Genomic DNA, 19,255 nt, shown 5'->3' on the forward strand with positions numbered 1-19,255 from the left:
TCTAATAATTAATGATAAGCATGGGAAGGGGGGAAATATCATAGCCTACAAACGCAACTTTTCTTTCTTCATGGCTAGACAGTAGTTCGATTGCAGTTTTTAAATATCAGTCATTTATATGGAATGACATTCATGTATAATTAATATACTTTGAAATACTTAGCATTTTAAAAATTGTGATTTATAAAACTCAATAAAGAATCACTAAATTTTGCCTGTTATCAATTGCCCATTCTCTTTTGAACTGTCAGTGCAACCATCTTTCCTTCCTCAGCAGTTTCCTAATTTCATTATTAAACAATGGTAGGTATTTTCAGTCTTTAACCCATATATTCAGCACACAAATGTCCAGAATGCGATTTACAAAAGATTTAAGCTTTTCTCATAATTCATCTACTTCCATCATACTGGAACTAAATGATGCCCATTCACTAAGTGGGATACTAGCAAATGTTTATAAAATCTTCCTAGCAAAAATACTGTCATACTCTTCTTGACTGATTTGTTAGCTTTAATAACCACTTCCGCTGTGATGACATCATGATCACTAATCACTGTCTCTATACTGATGCCATCGATAAGGTTATGCCTGTTTGTACCTACAACGTCTACAATATTTCCATTGGGTGCTGGCTGACAAACTAGCTGCTCAAAACTGTTTTCAGAAAACATGTTCAGAAGTACTTCACACGACTGCCTGTCCGTGTGTATCTCAACCTTTCAGAGTTGAAGGCCAAGTTTCAGTGTGTAACTTCAGAACTAGAGCTGCAAGAAAGCAAAAAATTATGGAAAATTTCTCTGAAGGAATGAGTGTACTTGCAGTCATGGAGGGATGTCCGTTACTACTACCAGAAGCAAACCAGGGGTGTGTGTCGCTAAACATGGTGCCTGTTCAAGGCCATCTTTTAAAGACTGGAAAGCTTGCTGACAGCAAAGTGACCATTCAAAACATGAACTTTGATGCTGTAGCTGATGCAATGGGTATGAGAGTTCTGCTATGTTTGCAATGAACTAACCATAACAATTGAGTTTACCCAGAAATACTTTTAAGTCTTCAACATTCATGAGAGCTGCATTTTGTCGATCGGTGTACCATAATCCATTTGCTGAGAGTAAACTTTACAAATGTCTAGAAAGACTGCATAAAAGAACACTTGCGTATGATATTTTGGAATGCCTTTTTGTGGTTAATCTATAAAACAACAAAATATGGAAAGGCTGAAGAGATTCTGAAAAATAACCATTTATAATGGTGAATGCTGTACAGCATGTTTAGTACTAGATAAGTTTTTGATGCTCAGTCCAGTCGGATTTGAGAATATACTTCCACAGTATCAATTCTACTCAACAAAGCGCTACGACTTCATTTTTTCAAAGAGTTCATTCAGAATCAGTAGAGAATAAGTTTCCGCTTTGATTGGTGCATTGAAATTGCGACAGTCTAAAAAAGCCGATGTGTTTGCATACTGTTTCCAGGGGAGTGGTCCATTGACTATGGGGAATAGGTGTCAGCGTGTCTTCAGAAGTGAGCCTATCCAGCTCTGTTTTCAGGGTGCCCTTATAAGCGAAGGGCATTGGACGGGCTGTGAAAAAATGCAGGGCACTGTAGCATTAACAGTGATGTGAGCTTTGTAATCGGATGGCTTCCCTAGTCCAGATGAGAACATTTTGGCATATTCATCACATGGAGAATTTAAGGTGGCACAAAACCCTTTAGACTGCATGGCATGCACTGATTCATGAACTGTAAGTCCAAAAACTGAGGAAAGAGACTGTCCCAACACTGCCTCCAGAAAATTTACTGAAAGAGTGGCACAATTACAATTAAGTAAATCTGGAAGCTTTCTTAGCAAAGCCACACAATGATGTCCATAAGCCCCAAGATTTGTGTCAGTTGCCTACAATGGTGGCAACACTAAACTTAAGTGAGCAGATTGGTTTAGCAAGTTTGTTGATGAACACATGTAAGTACATTTTCTGGACTGCATTTTGAGAAGTTGACATTTCTGTAGATTGCTCACTCAGTTGGTTTACCTCTACAGGTTGGGACAAATCCATATTAGAACTGTTACAACATATCCCTTCCAAAACTGTCCTTGTTTCTGCAACTACACCATGTTTTGTGCTAACAGGGGCATGTGCTGCTTGCACGATGGATGAAACAATGTTTACAACTGGGCAATAGCACTGCAGCTGATGCAGCCCTTCACTACTGTGCAGTTGTTTATGAGGTCACATGGGCCATGGAGTACGTGAGGGCCCCACTGGAAGTTGTGTGATGTCTCATTAAACCCATGTCAGTTAGTTGATTGCTACAATGTCTTCTTCCACCAGAAATAAACTCTGGGTTGCATGGAGCATTTTTGTGGGCTTATGTAATTTATATAACTTCAATTTGAGGGAGATCTGATTTTCTCAAGATGTGATTCCTCACTTCAGAGTTGGGCAAAAGCTACACTTCAACATCCCTGATTAGACTGTCTGCATAGTCCTGTCCATATGAACATTTACAATTCCTATTTTACCCCAGTAGTTTGGCACCACAACCCACGATTGACTGACTGAGGCTCTTTTCCCGGTGCCACAATTCTAAACAAGCTGCAATTATAAGTTTCTTCACTGAAAAGTGTTGTTGCAATATATAAAACATTCCTGGCAACTCATGTTCTGCAGCATTCATTAATGGCTCTAGTTTTTTATATTAGCTTATACAGCTCAGGATTTTCTGACAAAAATCTGGCCTTTCATCCTTCCAAGCTGGAAATCTGACAAGCCAATAAATATAACAGCAATCATCAGCAGTAAGCATCCCACTCTTCATATTATTCATTAAATGGTTGAAAGGCACAACCACTGGTGGCATGGGAGATGTTCCTCCTACATTTTCTAACAGCTGCACTGCCTGTGATATTGCTGTAGTTACCTCCCAATAACAACATACAGTTTGCATTATGAGTTGTGGTAGAAGTTCCATCGTTGCAAAGCTGCACTCTTGCCTAATTAAAAAAAATATTCAAAGTCAGATCTGATGTGCATCAGAAGTCCTACCTCTGTTGCCAGGTAATTTAAAGCCTCAATCACACATGGTGTCTCTCTTAAGAGCTGTCAGGCTCAATTTCTCTGGCATTTCAGAAGATATGCATGGCTGAAATCAGCCCAAACAAACACAGCTCATCAGTACTTTCATGCGACGCCCAGTGTCAATGGAAAACATCGGTTTGTTTCTAGTTACACAAACAAAATTATTTTTTAAGTTGAATTTTACATGCCATTCGATAGAGTGGTCCCACATTAGTCTACTGCAATATTCATTTTAGTGATATGTATTAACAGGGACAGTAAAACATGAAGTATTAGAAGTATTCCAGCAGCGACTGATCAGTGCTGAGCTGCTTGGTGGCAGCAGTCAGTATGGGACTGCACAGTGTTGGTGCTGGGGGAAAAATTTTATTCTTCATGTTTTATTGTCCCTTTTAATACATATCAATAAAACAAATATCATACTAGACTCATGTGGGACCAATCTATCAAATTTTGAAGCCACACAAATCCCACTTTATATATAATTTTGTTTGTTATGGGAAACAGACACTTTCTGTCAACACTAGGTGTTGCTCCAAGTACAAAGTGCAAATATGAAATTGCCAATATCTGAAAAAAAAAAACAGCAGAGAAAATTTACATCTTAGAATAGACAAACATCTGCTGACACCTAGTAAATTGTGGTACCAAAAACATGATTCCTTGAAGACATTTTACATTCAGATCAGCCAACCATCTTCTTCCCCACAATCCAATCCAATAAAACCACCTCAGACCAGGTTCTGGGTCATTTTTCCTATGACTTTTTCAATATTCTTAAGATTGTATGCAATATGTTATGCAACTCAGCGCCAAGTTGTTTATAAAGTAAAGTAACATGGCCATTAATTCCATGGGTGGACACTGGGTCTCATGGAGTGAACTAGCAAGTACTTTGCAGATCAAGAGGTATTGCAATATCTGAATTAGCAGGACTGAAAATATATCACTATGACCATAAGTGTACAAACAGAATTACCAAGATTATTGTGCTCTAATGTGAAAACAAATTTATATTTTTTTTTGGACACACTACTCAAACATCTCATTGTTATGTACACCCAACAGCATGCCACTTCTTGCAGAGCTACACCATGTGATCAAAAGTATCCGGACACATCAAAAACATATGTTTTTCATATTAGGTGCATTGTGCTGCCCCCTACTAGCAGGTACTCTATATCAGCGACCTCAGTAGTCATTAGACATCATGAGAGAGCAGAATGGGGTGCTCCGCAGAACTCACAGACTTCTAACATTGTCAGGTGCTGGGTGTCACTTGTGTCATATGTCTGTACGCGAGATTTCCACACTCTTAAACATTCGTAGGACCACTGTTTCCGATGTGACAGTGAAATGGTAATGTGAAGGGACATGTACAGCACAAAAGTATACAGGCCGACCTTGTCTGTTGACTGATAGAGACCACAGACAGTTAAAGAGGGTCATAATGTGTAATAAGCAGACATCTATCCATACCAGCACACAGGAATTCCAAACTGCATCAGGCTCCACTGCAAGTTTTACGACAGTTAGGCGGGAGGTGAAACAACTTGGATTTCATGGTCAAGCAGCTGCTCATAAACCACAAATCATGCCAGTAAATGCCAAAGACACCTCGCTTGGTGTAAGGAGCATAAACATTGGACAATTAAACAGTGAAAAACGTTGTGTGGAGTGACGAATCATGGTGCACAATGTGGCGATCCGATGGCAGGGTGTGGGTATTGCGAATGCCTGGAGAATGTCATCTGTCAGCGTGTGTAGTGCCAACAGGAAAATTCGGAGGTGGTGGTGTTATGGTGTGATCATGTTTGTCATGGAGGAGGCTTGCACCCCTCGTTGTTTTGCTTGGCACTACCACAGCACAGGCCTACACTGATGTTTTAAGCACCTTCTTGCTTCCGACTTTTGAAGAGCAATTCGGGGATGGCAACTGCATCTTTCAACATGATCGAGCACTTGTTCACAATGCACGGCCTGAGGCAGAGTGGTTACATGACAATAACATCCCTGTAATGGATTGGCCTGTACAGAGTCCTGACCTGAATCCATTCCATGAAGAATGGGCTGCCATTCCCCAAGAAACCTTACAGCACTTTATTGAACGTATGCCTGCGAGAGAGGGAGCAGTCATCAAGACTAAGGATGGGGAAACACCTTATTGAATTCCAGCAATACTGATGGAGGGACCACGAACTTATAAGTCATTTTCAGCCAGATGTCTGGATTCTTTTATCACATAGTGTATGTTGGGGATGGATGTACATAACCTCTGCCTCACATACAAACTACTCTTGCAAAGCAAACAACACACGTAAGGAAATGCTGAAAAGCATGGCCTGGTAGACACTTGAAAATAGATGCCAATTATCCCATAACAGCCTACTTATGAAATTTCAAGAACCAGTACTAAGTAAGGAATCCAGGAACACACGATTATTGAAATATTAACTGTGAAGATAATATTACATTAATTATGACATGCGCATAAGCATTTCAGCAGTCATTCTTCCCAGGATCCATTTGAAACTGGAGTTGGAAGAAATGTGATCAGTGGTACAACGGAGAGTACCCCATCACACACTTCACACTGGTTTGGAAAGAACTGATGTTGATTTAGGTATAGATGTAGATATAAAAGAGAGAAAAAAGAATGTTATCTGTGTTCTGCACTTTTACAAATGCAGAAGTTACACTCAGAGGTTACAATTACTGGAATGTTTCATATAATCAAAACTGAAATCTTATTGCTAAAAATTACAACAAATACTATTATCAACACTACCACAGGCAGTAATTGTTTGCTACCAAAGATTCATACTAACCCCATACCAACTTCTACCAATCACTCTGCTCACTACAGCCTGCACAAGACGCGAAAAGTTCCACAATGAATTCTCACTCTGCAGCAAAGTGTGGACTGATTTGAAATTTTCTGTCTGGCAGATCAGAGACATTTGCCCCTCACGGGCAAGTCCTCTACTAATTGGCTAGACAAGTGTAGTTCAAATCTGCCTTCACAACAAAGGTCATCGGCTTGATTCACAGCCCAACACATACTTTAAAATACTTTCAATGTACCAGGAAGTTTCATGTGAAAAATTCTAGTGCACACACTGTGTAAATTACTATGGGAAGAATTAAATATATGGAAGGTTTTCAAGGGACTGAATGGAATGATTATTAGTCCCTTTATCCACATAATCAACAAGCTAGGAGGAGTTTTCCAACTCAAAGATACAGTTCGATCAACAGCTGTGACACTGTCACAAGAAACTACTTACAAAGAACAGTGATTAGATTAGATTAGATTAGATTAGTTTTTCGTTCCATAGATCCGTGCTGAGGAAATCCTCATGGATGTGGAACATGGTTTTTTAAGCCGAAGTAACAATACTAATAGTATGAGTACATACAATACACGATTTTTTTCTTTAAGCTGAAATAACAATACTAATAGTATGAGTATATACAATACATCATTTGTCTCTATTAAAAAATTCATCAATGGAGTAGGAGTAGTTTGCCACTAGTAAGTCTTTCAGGCTCCTTTTAAACTGACCTTTATTTGAAACTAAATTTTTTATGTTTTCTGGCAAATTATTGAAGATGAGTGTTCCTGAGTAGTGGACCCCTTTTTGAACTAAAGTAAGTGCTTTTAAGTCCTTGTGCAGATCTTTTTGTTCCTGGTATTGTATGTATGAACTGAGCTGCTTGTTGGAAAAAGAGATATATTATTTAGAACAAATTTCATTAAGGAGTAAATATACTGAGAGGCAGTAGTTAGTATACCCAGTTCTTTGAAGAGGTTTCTACAGGACGTCCGTGAATTTACTCCACAAATAATACGTATTACACGCTTTTGGACTCTGAAAACTTTTGTTTGACTTGAAGAGTTACTCCAAAATATTATACCATATGACATTTTGTAATGAAAGTAGGCAAAGTATGCAAGCTTTTTCATTTTTATGTCGCCTATATCTGCTAACATTCGAATTGCAAATATAGATTTGTTAAGGCGTTTCTGCAGTTCTGTGGTGTGCTCCTCCCAACTGCCCAACTGAATTCATTATCAAGTTGTAATTCCCGGAATTTAAGACTGTCAACCTCTTCTATCTGCTCTTCTTCATACTTTATGCATATGCTGGGTGGAGACCTCTTACAGGTTCTGAATTGCATATAGTGAGTCTTTTCGAAGTTTAATGCCAGTGAGTTGGCTTTAAACCATTTATTAATATCCATGAAAATATCATTAGCAGATCTTTCTAGAACTACATTCAACATACTATTTATTGCAATACTTGTGACATCTGCAAACAAAACGAACTCTGCTTCTGGCAGTGTAACTGATGAGAGATCTTTAATGTACACCAGAAAAAGCAATGGCCCTAAGATGGATCCTTGTGGGACACCACATGTAATTTCTTCCCATTCTAATAATGACTGATGACTTAATTCACTAGTCCCTTGCGCTGACACCCTTTGTTTCCTGTTAGCAAGGTATGACTCGAACAATTTTGCAGCACTGCCCGTGACACCATAGAATTCTAATTTATTTAAAAGGATGTTGTTGTTCACACAATCAAATGCCTTCGACAAATCACAGATAATACCTGCTGCTTGTAATTTGTTATTTAATGAATTAAGTACATTTTCACTGTAGGTGTAAATAGCCTTCTCGATATCAGAACCCTTCAGAAATCCAAACTGTGTTCTTGATAATATGTTATTTGTGGTCAGATGGTTGAGAAGCTGCCTGTACATTACTTTTTCTAAAATTTTTGATAATGCTGGCAAAAGTGAAATCTGTCTGTAGTTTGATGGTATCTCTCTATCCCCTTTCTTGAATAGAGGCTTTACATTCGCATATTTTAGTCAGTCAGGAAATGTCCCAGTTATAATTTACTGGTTACACAAGTAACTTAGAATTGTACTAAACTCACAAGAACATGCCTTGATTAACTTTGCTGATATTTCATCGTAACCACTAGAATGCATTGTTTGTAAAGTTTTTATTAAAGACGTTATTTCTTTTGGTGAAATGAGTGACATATTCACGTACCTGAAGCTATTTGTAAAGGCTAGTTTCAGATATTCAAGCGCATTATTTACTGATCCTGACAATCCCATTCTATCAGTAATGGATATAAAGTACTTGTTGAACAGTTTTGCCACACTATGCCCATCGGTTACTACTGTGTCATCTACCCTTAATGCTACTTGCTCCTGTTCCTTTCTGGTTCTACCAGTCTCCTCTTTCACTATTCTTCTATTAGTGCATTTGTTTAGATGTCTGAATTACTTTTTTTAATATTTTACAGTATTCCTCGTATTTAGCTAAATCATCAGCATTGGAGCTATTCTTGGTTGACAGACACATTTTCCTTTTTGTCTTACAGGAAATCTTTATTCCTTGTGTAATCCATGGTTTTATTATACACTTCTGTTTAATTTGAGTAACTTTTAGAGGAAAAAAGTTTTCAAACATGGTACTAACATTGTTCATGAATGTGTTATACATTTCATTCATATCATGAGCACTATAAACATCTTTCCAGTTCATATCTTTGAGCAGTTTTCTAAAACACTCAATTTTTGGTTGATTGACTGCTCTCCTGTACTCAGATTTAGCAGTCTTGATAATCTGCTTAGAATTTACATCTAAAACAAGGAGCTGCATGTCATGATCTGACAGTCCATTTACTACAGGTTTTATGATATGATTTTGTTCCTTTGATTTGTCTATAAAAACGTTATCAATGGCTGTCCTTGAGGATTTAGTGATCCTAGTTGGAAAGTTTACAGTGAGAGTTAGATTGAAAGACAACATTACTAACTGCGTAAATTTTTACTGGAAGATTGCATTAGAAAATTTGTATTAAAGTCACCAGCAATCAAAATTTCTTTGTTTCTTCCTGTTAAATAACCCAAAAGAGCTTCTAGATGATTTATGAATAGATTATAATTTCTTGCAGGTGCTCAGTAAATAGTTACTATTATATAGGATCTGTTATGGAACTCCACTTCTGTTGCACAGGCTTCTAGATGCTGCTCTAAACAGAATTTATTAATGTCAATGTTCCTGAATTTATGGCAGTTTTTAATAAATGTGGCAACTCCTCCTCCATCCATATCTACTCTGCAGAAGTAGGAAGCTAGCTTAAATCCTAAAATGTCTAACATATCTATACCAGTGGTCACTTGATGTTCAGAGAGGCAGATTATGCCAATTTGGTTAGATGAATTCATTTCATGAATACAAATGAGTAGTTCATCAACTTTATTTCTGAGTCCCGGAATGTTCTGGTGTAATAAAGATAACAGTGAACTGAACATATCAATAAAAGAAGATGCAGGAAGAGCACAGCTGAAGGAAGTGTATAGGGATGAAGTTTGTAGGTAATGATTCCCTCAACATGTGAGCTGGGGTAGATGTACACTGCGACCCCCCCCCCCCCCCTCTCCCTCCTTGTAGGAAGAATTTGAAGGCCAAAAAAAGCATTAAATGTGGAATTTGAAATGCTCAAACAGTCTTCATATGGTGAAAGTAAAGCAATCAAGAAATCATTACACAGGTTCACTAAGCATTACTGTTGTGAGGAAATGTACATTTCATGCTGAAATAATAGCTACAATGTCTCTGGTACTACTCACATAATATCTTATGAAGCATATTCACAAAGTAAGGACTATTTTCTTATATTTAAATGATGTTGCATTTCTGGTCAACATCATGGAGAGTGTTCTTGATTCACTTTATAGAAAGTACCAGAAATTAGTTATATGTGGTGACTTCAATATTACTTTTGTATATGATGGTGCAAGAAAAAGGATGTTGGTAGATCTTTTAAATCCATATGATCTGAAGCAGATAATGTTTTTTCCAACTAGGGTGCAGGGGAACAATAGCATAACCATAGACAATTTTTTTATTCATTCTTCATTACTAAATGGCCATTCTGTTAGAAAAAGGGTAAATGGCCTTTCAGATCATGATGCACAAATTTTAACACTAAAAGGCTTTTGCACAAATGTCACATATAATTACAAACTTCGTAGCAAAGTTAATCCAACAGCAATAGTGTGTGGCAAGGTACTTATAGTGCCGATAACATAGATGACAAATATAATGCTTTCCTTAACACACATCTCATGCTCTTATGCTTTCCCCATTAGAACATTCTAAACAGGGTACTAACACTAAAAGACAGCCTGGGTGGCTAACTAGTGGCTTAAGGATATCATGTAGAACAAAGCGGGAATTGTATCAAAATGTTAGAAGTAGTCACAAACTACAGTAGCCCATTACAAACAGTACTGTAAGGTGCTTAAAAATGTTATTAGGAAGGCAAAAGTATGTGGTATGCAAATAGAATAGCTAATTCACAGGATAAAATGGAAAACATTTGGTCAGTTGTGAAGGAAGTGTCTGCTCAGCAGCACAAGGTCAACGATATAAAGTCAGTTCGTAGTAAAAATATTTCTGTTACTGATAAATCAGATATATGTACAGCATTTAAAAACAATTTTCTGACCATTGCTGGTGAATTAAATAAAAATTTAGTTTCTACAAGTAATTGTATACTTTTCTTGGCAAATGCCTTTCCAAGATGCTCCTCTGTGGTATAGACAAGGGGAGATTGACTCAATAATTAAATCACTGAAGACTAAGGACTCTCATGGATATGATGGAGTTTAGAGCAGAATATTAAAGTACTGTGCTGCACATGATAGCCACGTATTTAGCCAAATTTGTAATTTTTCCTTTAGGAATGGCCAGTTTCCTGAATGATTAAAGTACTCAGTATTAAAGCTGCTTTACAAAAAGGAAGAAAGGCATAATACAGACAAATTTAGACCTATTTCTATGCCATCAGAGTTTGCTGAAGTTATCAAAAAGGCTGTTTATATAAGAATAATTGATCATTTTATATCACACAAGTTGCTACCAAATGTACAGTTCGGCTTTAGAAGTCGTTAAACAACTGAAAATGCTATATTCTCTTTTTTTCTGTGAGGTACTGGATGGGTTAAACAAAAAGTTTCAAACACTAGGCATATTTTCTGATTTAACTAAGGCGTTTGATTGTGTTATCACAAAATATTGCTCCCGAAGTTGGACCATCACGGAATACGGGAGTAGCTCACAACTGGTTCACCTCTTACTTTAGCAAGAGACAAAAAAAGCTCATTATTGACAGTGTTGAGAATGGCTATGATGTGGGGTTTGAGTGGGGTACGGTCAAATGGGGGGTGCCCCAGGGAACAGTGTTGGGGCCACTCCTGTTCCTTATTTATATAAATGATGTGCCCTCTGGTATTACGGGTAACTCTAAAACCCCTGTTCACGAGCTTGGGTATTTTGAAATTGGTCTCTAACATATTTCTGTTTGCTGATGACACTAGCTTGGTAGTAAAGGATGTTGTGTGCAACATTGGCTTGGTTTCAAATAGTGCAATTCATAACATTAGTTCATGGCTTGTAGAAAATAAACTAACACTAAATCACAGTAAGACTCAGTTTTTACAGTTTCTAACACAAAATTCAACAAAACCTGATGTTTTAATTTCACGGAATGGGCATATGATTAGTAAAACTGAACTGTTCAAATTTCTAGATGTTCAGATAGAGAGTAAACTGTCATGGACAGCCTGTGTTCAGGATCTTGTTCAAAGACTTAATGCTGCCATTTTTACTATTCAAATGGGTCTGATCTAAGTGATCGTTCAACACGAAAATTAGTCTACTTTGCTTATTTTCATCCCTTTATGTCGTATGGTATTATATTTTGGGGTAAATCTTCCCATTCTAAAAAGATATTTTTGGCTCAGAAATAGGCAGTTCGGGCAATACGTGGTGAAGTTCACGAACCTCTTGTCAACCCCTGTTCACGAGTCTGGGTATTTTGACATTGGCCTCTCAATATATATATTTCTTACTGTCATTTCTTATTAACAATATTAGCTTATTCCCAAGAATAAGCAACTTTCACTCAGTTAATACTAGGCAGAAATCAAACCTGCATTTGGACTGGACATCCTTAACTCTTGCGCAGGAAGGTATGCAGTATACTGCTGCATCCATTTTCAATAAGCTACCACAAGAATCAAAAAATCTTAGCAGTAATCCACACGCTTTCAAATTAAAGCTGAAGAGTTTTCTCATAGGTCACTCCCTCTATTCTGTTGCACAGTTCCTTGAAAAATTAAGCTGAGTCTTGTATTTTTAATTGTGTTTACTTAAACTTATGGCTTGACTTTTTTTGGGTTCATAAACATTTATTTTTATCTGTTATTCCTTTTAAGTTGTGATTTCATGTACTGACACTTTCCATGACCTTTGAGATTTGCCCCTCAATTTGGTTCTACAGAACTTTATGTGTAAATAAATAAATAAATAAATAAATAAACACATACAAAAAAGGGCAGAGACGTCTACTGATTGCTTATGCAGCGATAAAAGTTATCATTTTGATTCAGTAGTTTGACTGTAGATGAAAGTGAACAACAATGGCTTTGAAAGCCATGTGCAGTACCCAGGTCGACGTATTTGTTCAACGAGTGGGCCAAAAACTGAGTTTTCATTCATAATTCATCACTGGTGCTCTGACAAGTTCCTCATGTTTAACACATTGCTATCTACGCAACTCTTACACAAAACCTCAGGTATTGCAAATTGTATGCAATAGACGTACCAAATATAGTTAGTGTGCAAAACAAAAAGCAAAGAATGTCAAGCAGATGAGCATTTTTAAACCACTGTCGACAAGATGGGGACGATTTTTTTCCCACTTTCTCACAGGTGAAGAGATGAAACATCCTATATCAATGTGGAATCAAAATAACAGCTGGCAATGAGAGAGAGAGAGAGAGAGAGAGAGAGAGAGAGAGAGAGAATAACCTGCTTACTTGTCAAACAATGATGGCTACTACGGAAGTTTTCAACTACCCATTCTACTGTCATCACGCACGACCCGTCACTGAAAACACTGGCATGGCTGACAATGGCTTGATGGGTGACAAGAAACTCAAGACCGTTGTTGTCAACTGATTCAGTGCCCAGGCAGGACTTCAACGTAGATGGATTAAAGAAGCTAGTGCAATATAACGAAAAATGCAAAAAATGGTTCAAATGGCTCTGAGCACTATGGGACATAACATCTGAGGTCATCAGTCCCTCTTGAACTTAACCTAAAGACATCACACACATCCATGCTCGAGGCACGATTCGAACCTGCGACCGTAGCGGTTGTGCGGTTCCAGACTGAAGCGCCTAGAACCACTCGGCAGGCACGAAAAATACATAGAAAAGCAAACAGTGATCATATGGAAAAGCAAAGTAGGTTTGTAGGAAACTAAAACCACCAACAAAAGTTTTTTCTCCTGTGCAAGCAAACAGCAACTGCAACAAAATAAATAAAGACTATTACAATTCAAGAGAGTTAAGCCTTTCAAGCTACTACAGGAGTGATTTATTATTCTGCAATGAAATAGGCTTTAAGGAAGTGGCTGAAAGACGTTTACATGTGGTTACAACTGATAAAAGTCACAACAGTTGGTTGGTTGGTTGGTTGGTTTGAAAGAGGAAGGGGGTGGGGGGACAAAACTGCGAGGTCATTGGTCCCTTGTTCCTGGTAAAATAATTACACAAGGGAAAGAAGAAAAGAAAGGAGACTTACAGCACAATGACAGGAGAAAGGAAGAACCAGAAGAACGACAGAAGGACAACCAACACTACTATGGACAAAGCAGGAAAAGAAAACCACAGAGAGAAGCAAGAAACAGGTAGAAGGGGTAAAAACAGGAGAGCAGACGAGCATGGCTGGCCGACCATGAGAATAAAAAGGAAAAGCCAGACACTCTGTGACACATTTAAAAAATCCACCCTAAAAGCACTAGAGTGGAGAACACAAAGGGACAAAGGACATGTGCTAAAACTTACATAGAATGATGAAACCCACGATCACGTATAAAATGTAAAACTAAATTAGCCGATGAGGTGTTGTCAGCTAAAATTAATGGCAACGAGTCTGGTAACTGAAGAATCCATCGCAGGGCAGCCAAAGGAGGACAATTCGCCAATATAGGGGCCACTGTCTGCCGGGTGCCGGACTGACACTGAGTTGGGTCATCACGGCGCAGGAGGTAGCCGTGTGTCACCCAAGGGAGGCCAATGTGGAGCAGGCAGAGAACCACAGAGTCCCTGCGAGAGACCCGCACGGGGGACTGCCACACGTTCGTAGTCTCCTTAATCGTATGCAGTTTGTTGTGTGTGCTGAGGTTATGCCATTTCGTCTCCCAAAGCTGAAAAACCTTGCAGTGTAGTACTGAATGCAGGTCAGCTGCACAGAAGCTGATATCCATAAGCGGTTTCTGCATAGCCTGTGTGGCCAGCTTATCGGCAAGTTTGTTGCCTGGGATTCTGACGTGACCTGGGGTCCAGACAAATGTCACAGAACGACTGCACTGTTCCACAGCATAGATGGACTCCTGGATGGTCGCTACCAAAGGACGACGAGACTAGCACTGGTCGATAGCTTGTAGACTGCTCAAGGAGTCAGCACACGGAAGAAATGACTCCCCATAGCATGAACAGATGAGCTCAGGAGCACGAGATATAGCCACCAGCTCAGCAATGAAAACACTGCAGCCATCAGGTAAGTAATGCCATTCAGTATGTCCTCCATGGACGTACATGAAGCTGACGTGGCCATCAGCCATCGAGCCGTCGGTGTAAACCACTTCACGGCCACGGTGAAGGTCAAGAATCGAGAGGAAGTGGCAGCAGAGAGCTGAGGGGTTAACTGAGACCTCAGGGCCAAGTGAAAGGTCCAGGTGAAGCCGTGGCCTAGGTATACACCGAGGAGGTGTGCTTGAATAGACCTCAAGAATAGGTGGTAAAGGGAAGGACTCTAGTTCAGAAAGAAGGGATTAGACATGAAGTGCAATTGGAAGCCCTGACCTAGGCTGTCGATGTGGGAGATGAACTGCCGTGGGTGGGAAAAGAAGACAGTGATTCGGATGCGCAGGAGAACTACGAATGTGAGCAACATAACTGGCCAGCAGTTGTGCTCACCTAACCTCCACCAGGACGCTGATCACCGGACTCGTCCTAAAAGTTCCTGTCACTAGGCGAATGCCACAGTGGTGCACTGGGTCGAGTAATCGCAACACTGAGGGAGCCGCCAAACCATAAACCAGGCTCCCATAGTCAAGGCAGGATTGAACAAGGGCTCTGTAGAGCTGCAGCAGCGTAGAGCGATCTGCACCCCAGTTGGTGTTGCTCAGGCAGCAGAGGGCTTTGAGGTGTTGCCAGCACTTCTGCTTAAGCTGAAGTCCTAAGAATTGATATGTCTCCACTACAATGAGTGGATTATCATTAACGTAAAGTTCCAGTTCTGGATGAACGGTAGGACACCGACAGAAGTGCATAAGACACGACTTTTCAGCCAAAAACTGGAAACCGTGGGCTAGAGCCCACGGCTGTGCCTTGTGGGTGGCTCCCTGTAGGTGCCACTCAGCAACACCAGTACTGGCGAAGCAGTACAAAATGCAGAAGTCGTCTGCAAACAGAGAAGGCGAGATGGATGGCCCTACAGCTGCTGCTAGACCATTAATGGCCACTAAAAATAGAGAGACACTCAATACAGAGCCCTGCAGAACCCCGTTCTACGGGATATTAGCGGGAAATATGGGAGGCACCAACTTGGACACAGGAAGTTCAAAGCAACAGAAAATTTTGAATAAAAATCAGGAGCGGGCCTCTGAGACCTCATTCGTATAATGTGGCAAGGATATGATGTCGTCAGGTCGTGTCATACGCTTTTCGTAAATCGAACAAGACAGAAACCAGGTGATGGTGTCTGGAAAAGGCTGTTCAGATGGCAGACATGAGGGACACATGATTATCAGTGATAGAGCGACCCTGGTGAAAGCCATAATGACATATAGCTAGTAGACCACATGACTCCAGGACCCACCCCAACCGCCGACACACCACACATTCCAGCAGATTACAAGAAATGCTGGTGAGGCTGATGAGCCGATAGCTATCCACATTAAGCAAGTTTTTACAGGGTCTGAGCACCAGAATGATGGTGCTCTCCTACCATTGCGATGGAAAAACGCCACTGCACCAGATCCAGTTGAAGATTACAAGGAGATGTCGCTTGACATCACATAGATGTTTAATCATCTGACTGTGGATCCGATCTGGTCCAGGACCTGTGTTGGGGCAGTGGGCAAGGGCACTGAGGAGCTCCCACTCTGTAAAGGGAGCGTTATAGGATTCACTGTGGCATGTAGTGAACAAGAGGACTTTCCCTTCCAGCCACCACTTGAGAGTGCAAAAGGCTGGAGGGTAATTCTCCAATGCAGAGGCTTGAGCATAGTGCACAGCAAAGTGCTCAACAATCACGTTTGCATCAGTAGATAACACGACATTTATGTTAACACTGGGAACATCTGTTAAAGGGGGTATGGTACCTGAAAACACGTTTGATCTTTACCCAGACTTGGGTAGCTGACGTACGGCATACAATGGTCAAGACATATTTCTCCCAACACTCCTGCTTCCGTTGTTTGACAAGTTGGCGAACACGGGCACGGAACCATTTAAAGGCTACAAGGTGCTCCAGGGAAGGGTGCCACTTATGCTGCTGTAGAGCTTACTGACGCTCCTTAACTGCTTCAGTGACTTCCGGCGACCACCAAGGAACTGCCTTTCACCGGGGGCACCCTAAAGAGCAAGGGATAGTGTTTTCTGCCACAGAAACAATAGTTGTAGTCATCTGGCTCAATCATAATATCGATGTTACTGTGTGGGGGAGATTCAACAGTGACAGCAGAGGTGAACGTTCCCCAGTCTGCCTTGTTTAAAGCCGATCTAGGCACGCATCCATGGACCTGACACCGAGGCAGTGACAGGAAGATGGGGAAGTGGTCACTACCACACGTGTCATCATGTGCTCTCCAGTGGATAGATGTGAGAAGTCACAGCCTGCAAATTGATAAATCAATGGCCAAGTAACTACCATGAGCCACACTGAAATGTGTGGCAATCCCAGTATTTACGAGACAAAGGTCAAGCTAAGACAGTACAGTTACAAGATGTCTGCCTCAGCCAGTAAGCATGGGGCCACCCCACAAGGGGGTTATGGGTGTTAAAATCTCCCAAAAGTACGAAAGGTTTAGGGAGTTGATCAATCAGTGCAGGTAATACATTCAGGGACACTGCACCATCTGGAGGAAGATATACATTCCAGACAGTTATTTCCTGTGGCATCCTTATTCTAACAGCCACAGCTTCAAGAGGAGTTTGAAGGGGCACAGTTTCACTACAGACTGAGTTTAGGATATAAACGCAAACTCCATCTGACACACAATTATAGTCACTATGGTTCCTGTACTATCCCTTATAGTCACAGGGGGCAGGGGTCCACATAGCCGAGAACCAGGTTTCCTGGAGGGCAATGCAGAAAGCAGGTGGAAAGCAGGTGTAAAGCTTAACAGTTGCCGTAGCTCAGCCAGGCAGCAGAAAAAAAAAAAAAATGCCACAATTCCACTGGACAATGTCATTGTGAGACTGGGAAGACATGGAACATTTAATGAGGCAGTTTACGCCTCAGTGTCACCTGGTGCCACTGACTTTTTGCATCAGCAGTCTATCTATATCCATTGTGTCTGAGCAACCGGCGAGATATAGGTCCTCAGCGGATGCCAGAATCTTCACCTCATCTGCAGACGCAGAGCTTGTAGGTAGTGGTGTTGTGGGTGCCAATGCAATTCCCTTGGTTTTGGGGACCTTCTTTTTTTATTTCTCCTGCTTCTCCTTTGGTTTCCTGGCTGGGAAGACTTAACTGATTCAGTCTCCGAGACTAAGGATGAGCATAGAGCCCTATGACCAGCTGCTTTTGGGCTCTTCAGCCACTGGCAGGTGTCATCTTTCCCACTAGCAGAAACCTGGGAAGGGAGCGACCTGAGGGACCTCTTCCTAGCGAGAGGAGCCAAAGACGACTTACGCTTCTTCGGCTGAGAAGTGGGGACTGATATCCCCAGAGAGGGAAGTAACCCCCCCACCATCAAGGGAGCAGGTGTAGTCTTCTGCTACTGAGAGGTGACAAGAATGTGAGGAACTGATAGGCAACTACTGTTCTCGTAGGGCAGTGTAAGTGTAGGTCAGTCGGTCCAGGGTCTTCTATTCCATGAGTTTCCTCTTTTTCCGTACAATCCTACAGTCTGGCAAGCAAGGTGAATGATGGTCTCTGCAGTTGACACAGATGGGAGGTGGGGCGCATGGAGTACTGGGATGTGATGGGCGTCCACAATCTCGACATGTGATGCTGGAAGTACAGCGAGAAAACAAATGGCCAAACTTCCAGCACTCTAAGCACTACATTGGGGGAGGGATATATGGCTTGATGTCACGGCAGTGGGCCATCACCTTGACCTGTGTCGCCCTTGAAGGTGAAGATGAAGGCACTCTGTGACAACCTAATTATCCCTCAGACCCTGATGGACGTGCTGGATGAAACGAACACCTCGCCGCTCTAAATTGGCATGCTGCTCATTGTCAGACTGCAAAAGAAGGTCCCGGTGGAATATGATACTCTGGACCATATTTAAGCTCTTATGGGGTGTGATGGTAACAAACATCCCCCAACTTGTCACAAGCGATTAATGCCCGTGACAGGGCAGAGGATGCTGTTTTTATCAAGAGTAACCCAGAGCACATTTTGGATAAGCCCTCCATCTCCCCAAACTTGTCCTCCAAAGGCTCCACAAAAAACTGAGGTTTCATGGACATGAAAGATTCCCTATCAGCTCTTGTAGGGCGAATAAGCTTCACTGCCATCCTTACCCTGGCATTCCTCCCACAGTGTGACCAGGGAGGGGAACGACTTGGGGTCAGATTTCTTAGCATTGAAGTTAGACTTTTCCTGCTTAGAGACTGCTGGCAGCAGACACCAGCAAGAGATGACGTACTACGCTTCATGGCATGTCATCCATCCTGATGCCATTCACTCCGACCAGGGGCTCTCCCCACGGGCGCCACCCAGCCTCAGCAAGGACCACCAAGCAGGATTGCCATTGGCAGGGTCCAAATGCTCCAGGGAGATGGGCATCTACTCCATGGCATACATGGGAAGTTAACAGTGCATACATCAGCAGA

General features: G+C 41.0%; 1 protein-coding gene across 1 annotated transcript in view; it reads right to left on the bottom strand.

Moving 5' to 3' along the window:
- Positions 1-19,255, bottom strand: part of LOC126088512 (glucosidase 2 subunit beta) — a 182,478-nt gene that overhangs the window by 61,347 nt on the left and 101,876 nt on the right. The window lies entirely within an intron of this gene.

Source organism: Schistocerca cancellata, chromosome 6 (assembly GCF_023864275.1).
Source record: "Schistocerca cancellata isolate TAMUIC-IGC-003103 chromosome 6, iqSchCanc2.1, whole genome shotgun sequence".
NCBI classification, from domain to species: domain Eukaryota; kingdom Metazoa; phylum Arthropoda; class Insecta; order Orthoptera; family Acrididae; genus Schistocerca; species Schistocerca cancellata.